The sequence below is a fragment of the Gallus gallus genome, chromosome 6 (assembly GCF_016699485.2).
Source record: "Gallus gallus isolate bGalGal1 chromosome 6, bGalGal1.mat.broiler.GRCg7b, whole genome shotgun sequence".
Lineage (NCBI taxonomy): Eukaryota > Metazoa > Chordata > Aves > Galliformes > Phasianidae > Gallus > Gallus gallus.
In genome coordinates, this window is record NC_052537.1 from 34,347,107 (window position 1) to 34,356,652 (window position 9,546).

Sequence of the window (9,546 nt, forward strand, 5' to 3'; positions counted from 1 at the left end):
AGCACTTGGGTGGCTCAGGCAAATTTATCATCTGGTTTTAAACTCTAATATTGCTATGGCAGCCACTGCCTAGCCCTGTTTTTAACCATGCTCTTCAGGCTCCGAAGTGCAGAAACGTGGCTGTTAATTGGAAATTGGGAAGGTTAAAAAACAGACAAACTAGTTTTCTGGCTTGTGCTTGGCAGCGTGGGTTATTTATGTGGGTGTTTTTTTTTTTTTCGGTAGGGTGTTTTTTTTTTTCCCCTCCTCTCTTTTTGTGTGTGCGTGCAATGGGGTGGAGGGGTGGGGGTGGTCTGGAGGGTTTCTTAGTGGTTGGGAAGCTTCACATTTTTCAGTAAGCATTATTGGGTAACAATTGGTGCAAACATTATGGAGGGGGAAAGGCACATAAATCAAGAAATAAAAAAATAGTTTCTGCACATTTTCAAAAAACACGTTGTGCTCTCTGAGGTCCTTTTCATTTTAACCAAATCAGGGGGAACTTGTCCTCACAGCGGCAAGGCAGATGGAACAATAAATCACAGGAACCATTGACTGCCTGCAGTGTACTCTCCGCAGCTGTCACTTTTTTGTCTCTTTGGTTTTAGCTGACATGGTTTGAGGTCCACTGTGAACCAATCTGGACTTTTTTTTTACCGTCATATCCATCAAAACGACCAGTAGCCATCAACCTACTGCAGCGATCGATTCGTTTGCTTATTCTCACGCATAAGCCAATACTCAGCTCACTAGGTGAGGCTTGGGAGAAGCACCTCATTTTAGCTTTTTTTCCCCCCTCTTTCTTTCTTTCTTTCCCTTTTTTTTTTTTTTTTTTTTTTTTTTTTCCTTTTGCCTCCAGCTACAGCTGTGATTTTCTGAGCAGTCTTGGCTAACGTTATTAAAGTTGCATCATGATAGATATAGAGCAGAGCAGATAACAGTCTCCACGCACAACAACAGAAAAATAATAACAACCGTGGGTTTCGCTGTTGTTGTCAGTGTTGCTTTTCAGGTGTACTGAGACGCTTGCTAAGCTCGGAGTTTCCAACTCATTGCTTATTTTGCAAAGTAAACAAGCAAATGTTATGTGCATAACCTTAGCTGTCTCTGCAAAGGTCAGTGTGTGGCTGCTAATTTCTTCTCCTGCCTTTTGGTGGCACTCTGATGCCAGCGATTACTTCTGGCGTGTTTGGGAAACAAGACGTCCTTTCTTAACAAAAGACTCAATCTACAAAGGCCGCAAAACAAAAATTGATTAAAGTTGAACCGTAGTATGAAAGTTTACTTCGGTGTATCAAATAGCCCGGTAAGCACTACATAGCAGCTCATCTGTAACGGGGGCCATGGGGTGTCACTGGGCGCAACTGGGACTGCATGGACAGGTTGGTGAAATGGGGGGGTGGGAGGGGGTTCTTCGCACTCAAACAATGCGTGTCTCCTCAACCCACGGACATATGTGTGCATATGTATGGCCAGTGCTGCCTGTCAGATGTCGCCATTTGGCCTCAGTTTGTGACCTGAGCCATCGCAAAGTGTTTTTTGCGTTTCATAAAAGTATATCCTTCGAACCACTCTATGCCTCAGATATTAACGGGGACTGAAGTTCAGACCACATTTTGGAAAGCGATTGTTTTGCAGTATAAATAGAAGCAAGGAGATGTGTGGATAATATAGTGGTAGGTTTTTTCTTTTCTTTTCTTTTTTAATGTCAAAAAATCCTGCTTGCTTTAAAAACCTTCAGTTAGGTCAAGTTAAATTTATTATATATAATTTTTTTTATAGCTGAACTCCATGATTTTGACTAGAGGTGACAGCTGAAAAGCACCAGAAACCCTTGGAATTTCAGATCTATATATTACTATAAAGGAAGAAAATAAAGTTCCGCTAGTAGAAGGTAGGTAATTGCATTTACCGAATGTGTGTAGTTTAAAAAATACAAACTCCTGAACATTTACCTTAAAAAAAAAGTCAAGACAGTGCAAGTTTCCTTTGTATCTATAGAGCAAACATCCCTGGGATTTGTAATAAAAGCCCGGTTATGAGATAGGGGGTTCCTCCTGTTAACAAGGATCTTTTAGCAGACTACTGAAATATTGCCATGTTGGAGAGAAGTTATTTAAGGAGCCTACAGGAGCTGATGTTAAGGCAGATTCTGCAGTGACTGTTTTTCTCTCTACAGACCTTGGAAGGGTGTGTGTCCTGAACATTTTCCATTGTGGAGAAACGCAACAAATAACAAAGTGCAGTCAAAGCTAGCCCTGCTCCGTGATGAATTTCAAGGAGCGTGACCAATAATCTTCTACTTATCTTAAAAACCCTATGGAAGTACTAGACCAGTTCCAACAGAAGTGAGAGCAAACTGTGGGAAAAAAAAAACCCTCACAAAAAAGCCATCTGTCTGAGAACAACCCGAGAATCCTAAGTCCACCCAAGTAGTCACTGCGTGTTTTTCTGCACTGCTAATGGATTGCATATTGTTGAAAATATGAATTACAGAATAAATCAGGAGAGAGTGACAATTACGGGTCCGATTCTGTTCTTGGCTGCGGTGGCATTATTGACCTAATGTTGTTTTCTGCTATTGTGGGGCACATAGGATAATTATCCAATTTAAGAACAACTCCAGACCGAAGGAGTAAATGGGAGCTGTCTGAAGGCAGGGACTGCCAGAGGAGCCAGGCTGACAGTCGGTGAGGTTCAGACCACTGTAGGCTGTGGATTTTCCCAAAGCTTTATACGCTGCTATTAACTCTGCCACATATACTCCATGGTATGAAATACATGTCTTAAATATACCTTTAAAAATGTCTTGTGCTGGGGACATGCCAAACATCACACGCTCCCTTTAGGGGACACATGAAAAGTTACAAACCGTGAGCCCTGTTGCAGAGCTGCTGCCTCCCAGATTCCTATTTGAAGTGAGGAAGAGTTTTGGCTGAAGACGGAGAGCAGGATAAGAGGGCCCTGCAATGTAAGGATTAGAAAGGAATCAGGAATTTTGCTATGATTACTGTGCCAGAAAAAAAAAGAGATATGTATGTATAATATCAGATAACATCCTCCTGCATGTGAAAGGAAAGCCACTAATTCAGCAGCGTTCTTATTTTCAAATGAATTCCAACAGTGAGACAAGCGAGCAGCTTTGTGAAGAGGGACAGTCATTAATATGCCTGACGGGGGCTTTTTTCCCGTTCCTACCAAACGGGATGTAACGTAATTCCACATTAAAACCGGGAAGCGGTTCTGCATGTTTTCTAATTATCCTTGCTGTGGTCGATGCTTCATAAAGGAAGAATAGAAAAGGAAAAAATAAAAGGGTCTGCGTGGACGTGAAACTTTGTTCATCGCTTGCATGCTAAACAGTGCAGGTTTAACCTCCTGCACATTGCAAAAAAAGACATGTGGCATTGCTTCTCCTTGCATGGAAGCCCTGGGCTGGCCCGGCAGTGGATCGGGGCAGGATTGGGCCCAGCAGCACTGCCAGAGCTCTGCGGGTGTATCCGAGAGCAGCAATTCGGGTCTGCCCCAGCATCAGCGCAGCGCATCGCTGCGGCGGCGTTCCCCGCTGACTGCGGGGCTGTTTGATGAGTAATTAGGAGACCTTCTCTTTAGTTTGTTTGACATATTTTACAAAACATGTAAATCTGTTAAAAAAATTGCTTGTTCATTGAAAAGACTTAGCTCCTAAATGAAGCAGGGTATCCGCTAAGTGGGGATAATTTTAGGATTTATTATTTTTTTTTTTTTCATTACGACTTCAAACACAATGGGCTCTCTTTCACTTGAAAAGGATTTTTTGTTGTTGTTATTTCTTTTGAGAAGCAATTATTCTGTTTCTGCGTCTGTGTAGCTTCACCCGGAGCTCATACAGAGAAAATCACTGTAATGCTCAGAGATAAACATATCTAGACTTACAGATATCCATGTGCCTACTGAAGTTTGTTTGTATTTTACACCCACATGTCACAGTCGGTGTAATTAACTACTTACTGGAAAGCAGCAAACAGAGCCCCTGTCTGCTGCCGGACCGGAGGGGGTCATTTTTGCTGTCTGCCTTTTAGACATCTTTAGCAAAGAAATCTCCCCCCAAAAATGCGAAATACCCCTCAAATATCCCAGCACCCATACTGCTTCATTTGTGAAATATGCTTTGAAGATCATCTGATGATAAGCTTTAATGATTCAGCTTCCCCAACTATTGCAGCTTTGTGTAGTCAAAGAATTTAATTTTACTTAGTTTAAAACCACTTGGTGATGTGAACTGATCAGAGTTTCCCTTCCTTCAGCTCTTTGGCAGTGACAAAATGAAGGGACGCTGCTAAGCACCCACGACTGCAGTCCAACTTGCTGCTTGATGCACTCAAATCTGTAGGCGTCAATTGTTATTACTGTTATTATTATTATTATTCAATCAGAAATGCAAACTGAGGTATTTAAAGCAAGGCACTGGCCCTGTGGTTAAAGTTGCCTCAAAAAAGCACTGCCATAAGAACGCTGTGCTAGCTTAGATTAAAACCTCGCTGTACTTTCGGATGTAAGTGCAGGGATGATTTAAAAGCCCCGTGCTTTCCTAGGCAGCTATACTGCCTATTATTGCTTCAGGCTGAGCATTTTGTTTTTCCTTTTTTTCTTTCCTTCTTTTCTTTTTTCTTTTTTCCTGTGAAGGCTCAGTTGCTTATTTTGGGGAAGCATCTCATTTATTTCAGCCTGCTTCTTGCTCAGACTTCTTCCTTTTGGAGAACGGCTGCGTAGCACATCAATAGGCTGCAAATTACGTAAGGGCTGTGTTTAACTTGCAGCCGGATTGCCATTTTCATACGGGTCCGCATCCTGTAGCGAAAATGCCTTTTCCTGAGGAATCTCAGACGTCTGTAATTGCTGCTCCTTTCAGCACAGCTTAAGGTATCAATATCAACCAGATTTGAATATCATAAGTGGTAAGTTGCTCTAAGCAAAACACAAACATGTCAGTTGCCCAGGTGACATTTTGTAGCAAACAAGGAAATCACAACTCCAGGAAGTGTTGTATTTTATGCCAACAACAATATGACAGTTTTCTCTGTAAAGAAAACATGACACTTTTCCAAATATCAGAGGATGCCTCCGCCGCTCAAGGGATTCCTGTACTGTCACTGAAATGGAAGGTCACAGGCTGGTTTCATGATTTCTATAGTTTCAAAATGTTGTGGAGGAGCGTTTGCACGCTAAATGCTGTAGGCTAAGGGAAATCTTTCCCTTCATCTCTGAAAGAAGTGACAGGAAGAAAAAGGTCCTGCTCTGACAGCAGTAACCTCTAGGTCTGGAGGTTCTGCCCCAAGCTACTCTGAAGCGAAATTACCTATGTTAATGTGTTGTCCTCCCTGTCATGCCTGCGTGCACGTGCAAAGCAGAAAGCACGGAAAATATGAGGGTACGGCGTGTGCCGAGGGGTTCCTGAAGCCCAAAGGAGGCTCTGCCCAGTGGGAACCGTTGCAATACTACCCTAAAAGCAACATGCTTTCCCTTTGGCAGCCTGGGCTGTCCTGGAACCGCAGCAAACACTCCTGTGCCATTTTGTACCTGGCCTTGGCTGTAATAAAGACGACAAAGTTTCTGCAAACAATTTCTTTTAAGAGGTGGGGTTTCCAGTTCAACTTCACAAAGGTAGGGACCCGCTCGCCCCACTGGTACCTGATTCTTGATGTTTAAATAAACAGACTTTTGCTGTAAGCCAGAGAAAGTATTAACTTCAAGGCTGTGGCTGGGATCAAAACACATTTGTTTCCAGCCTTCCTCCTTTTTTTTTTTTTATTCTTCCCTCTCCCCCTTAAAAAAAGCACACCTTAGTCTATAGATTATATACTTCCTGCTGCCCTTTTTATAAGCAATAAGAATTTAATAACTAAGGGCAACTCTATAGTAATATTTATATGGGTCAAGTGGCTTAAAAGTATGCAATAAATGTAAAGTTATGAACCACATTGCCCCTTTTTAAATAATGCAGCTAGCACTAAGATATTATGTTTCATATTCTGGAAAAAGGTGTTTTAGTCCAGGCTTTAGGAGTACACCAGACATGAAAAGTTATACTGATCCCATAATAAAGTCACTGCCTGCTTAATATGGTGTGTTATGTAGAGCTCCAGATCTTAATAGCAGACCACAGCAAGAACGTCCCAGATGATATCAACAAAACCTTCGCTTTCTCATTAGCAATCAGCAAATTCTCCTGGTGTCTGCTAGTTTCAAATAAGGGCAAGTGCCTCTATTCCTAGTGTGAAGCCCAATAGGATAATAGAAATAATGTAGTCTAATCAGTGGTGAGCACAGGCGATCCCCAGCCAGAGCAGGCTGCCGTGCCTTCAGTGATGGCCGTCAGCAGCTTTCTGCAGGTCTTGCAGTCCCAAGGAGAAGGGTGGGAGCAATTGCATGGGGGGAGTGGGGAACTCAGCCTGGTGCAGCTCGTCCCATGACCTCTCTGGCAGAGGGCAGCTACAGACAGGGGGCTTCTGAGGATATTTGTATGAAAACAGATCGTGAGTGCTTTAAGTAGGTAATGAAATGCTGTGTGTGGTTTGCACGTCTCTCTGTGAATGCATATATTGCCACACACATGGCTTGACTTGGTTCATCTAACTGTCTACCTCTCTGATGAATGAAATCAAGTATTTGTCATCGTGGCACAGAGGGCCATCCCTTTGCTGGCTGGCACGTTGCTGGCATCTCGTCACTGTCTGCAGCTGATCTGTTACCTGTGATTTTATTTTTTTCCTTATTACCGTTAAGTTTTAACATCTTTGTCTTTGGACAATTTGCAGCACGGTATAATTAAGCACTGGGGCAACCACTGCTGTTAGCAATTATGATGGAAGTGCAAAGGACACAAGATCGCGCTCTCATCTTTTACTGCCATATCCTCTTTCAGTTCTTGCAGCCCAAGTAATAATCTACGGCTATGCTCGGGGAAGTGCAGCACAGCTTTAGTTTTTTGCTGATTTTGTGATTTAGCATTTTTGTCCCCATTTTCCCTAGAGATTTTTGCATGCTCTTATAACATCACTAATTTGTACGTAAGAGCAATTTTTGCTCTCCTACTCAATCTTGGTTAAAATTTAAGAATGAAACTGTGGCTAATGCCATGCAAGGAAATGCAAGCCTAAGCTGCAGCAGTGTAAACAAAAAAGTGTTTTAAGAGGTGCTGAGCTGTGTTTTGAACCCCGATGAAGCCTAAGGTTACCCGGTGTTTATATGTGCATTTGGAGTGCACTGGGAAAATTCAGTGTTTAACGGCTCCAGTGCTGATCCTTTGTCAGAGCACTGGGGAGCAGCAATCATTGGCCAGATTAAAAACCACAGAAATGACTTCTTATTCTGAGTTTTGTCCAACTTTAATAATTCTGATGGGAAGCAGGGGTCCATATATCTGTGTAGTTAGGATTTTTAAAACCGTCACCACAACTCAGACCCCCGAGCTCTTATTTAACTACCAGAATAACAGTCAGGCAGTGCTGTTTTGTACACATGCAGCAAATTGAATATAGCTTCTATCTATGGGCCTTGTTATAGCCAAGCCTAAGATTCCTGAGCCTGATTTTTTACTGTAATCACTGTGAGATGATATAAGGGTGGCGCTCACGAAGGTGAGATGGCTCCAGTGATGCTGGTGGCACAGGTAGCTCCAGGGAAGATTTCCAGCAGGCCCACATGTCGTTCCCCCCATGCCATCCTCTCCACTTTCAATAGGAACGTGCATGGCTTGGCAGAGTTGCTGCACAATTTGGCTTTGCACCCAGCAGCTTGGGTGTGCCAACATAGTCTCGGCACCTACACCGAGGGATGCTGGCAGTGCTGGTGCTGACCTGGAGCCAGCCAACCAGGCAATATCAATGGGCAACACAGCAAAGCCTCTTGCTTCCAACCTTGCTGGAGTACTATTAATTCTGTGGATGACCTTGAAGAGTATTTATTCTCCTAAAAGAAGAGTGTTTATTTTCCTAAAATAACAAGCTGTTCAATAGCAGTCCTGCTTGTGTGATAAAATGCAGCAAATACATGCAGTGCTGATCCGTGTGATCGGGACATTCTCACCGACAGATCCTTGGTCATTCAGGCAAAGAAAACCATGCATGTTACAATGGGAGAAAAAAAAGCAAAACATCCAGACAATGAGCAAAGGGAAGATGGTTTTGGCAAACAAATTCATACTGAACAAGAAAAAAACTCCCATTTTTGTGACGTAGGAGGTGAAATGTAGACCACAGATACTAACATACCTGATTATTGATTCAAATGAGAGGAAAAAAAGGACTGTGTGATAAAGCTTGCTCCACAACAAATAGGCACCAGCTACTTGCAATTACACAGAGACTAGAAATTTGGGAGAAGGTTTCTGATATCAAAGCAGCGAAACCGTGGAGCAGCCTCCATATGTGGGTAACGATGTGAAAAACCACTAACGGCTCTTAAAGCAAAGCCTGATGACAGGGGATTATAGGATGTGTTGTCTGTGATAGAAAGGACCTCGGCATGAACACCCAACCAGCCTGTTCCAGCCCTGTTTAATGGAAATGCCCAATAAATGGGCAACGCCATGCCCAGATGGGCAAAACTTCCATTTGAGGCTATGTTCATTGGTAAGGCTTTAATCTGTGTAGTTTCCAGGGTTGGGGAGCTCCTGGGCTCAGCTCCTGTAGCATCATGGGATGGCACCTGGGCAGCCCAGAGCTGACAGAGATGTACCAGAACATCAGGGGCAGGGGCTGAGATCTTGTTGCACCAAAGCAAGAGGTTTAGGAGTGATTTGATCAGTGGTCAGTGAGTGAGGGGAACAGCGCAGGGGAAAGTGAAGGATTTCCCTGTGCAAACACTGCATATCCATATTGCTAAGGTACTCTGTTGTTTAAGGACAAAGCTAACAAAACAGTGCACGTTGCCGAGCTGCCAAGGCATCAAGCACTTGCTGCTTGCTTCTTTATACAAAATGATGCTTTTTACTTTTTCTTTCTTTTTCTTTTTTTGCCAAGACAGTTGCAAAAGCTTCAGAAAGAATATTTACATAAATATGCTTAAACTTCACAAAGAGCAGAGAGAAAAGGGAGAAGTCGGAGGGGAAAAGTAACAAGACAGAGTATGGGAATCAGTTCATTTTTACCTTAGGGCTACATATGCTGGGGAAAGTGGCTGGGAGTATTGGTACATGGTTCTGGACCACCTAAGCTCAAGATGAAAGCCATGCATGGGGGAATCATGGGATCACGTCACAGACTCATAGAATGGCTTGGGTTGGAAGGGACTGGCCACTGGGTGAGGCAGGGAAACATCCCTGCTAAGCACAGGGAAGCCTTTGGGAAGCAGCAGGCTGTGGAGAGAGACTGTCACACAAAAGTGAAACGTGCCATCTGATGCCCTGAAACTTTAGTGGTAACTTTGTCCTGAAAGCCCCCGAAGCCTATAAGCCATGACATTTTAGTGTTTGGCAACCTCCTGGGGACTCAAAGGAATACCTGCAGGACTCCTCCCAGCAGCACCGATGTCACTGCACAACAAGGTGACTCCTTGACTGCTCCAAGGGTCCCTTTGCAATGGGGG

General features: G+C 43.3%; 1 long non-coding RNA gene across 1 annotated transcript; it reads left to right on the forward strand.

Moving 5' to 3' along the window:
• The first annotated feature begins 1,247 nt into the window (after positions 1-1,247).
• LOC101749231 lies at positions 1,248-2,495 on the forward strand. The gene is made up of 3 exons (XR_005860810.2): positions 1,248-1,361; positions 1,762-1,873; positions 2,159-2,495. It is a non-coding gene; the product is annotated as an uncharacterized LOC101749231 (long non-coding RNA).
• Positions 2,496-9,546: the final 7,051 nt, after the last annotated feature.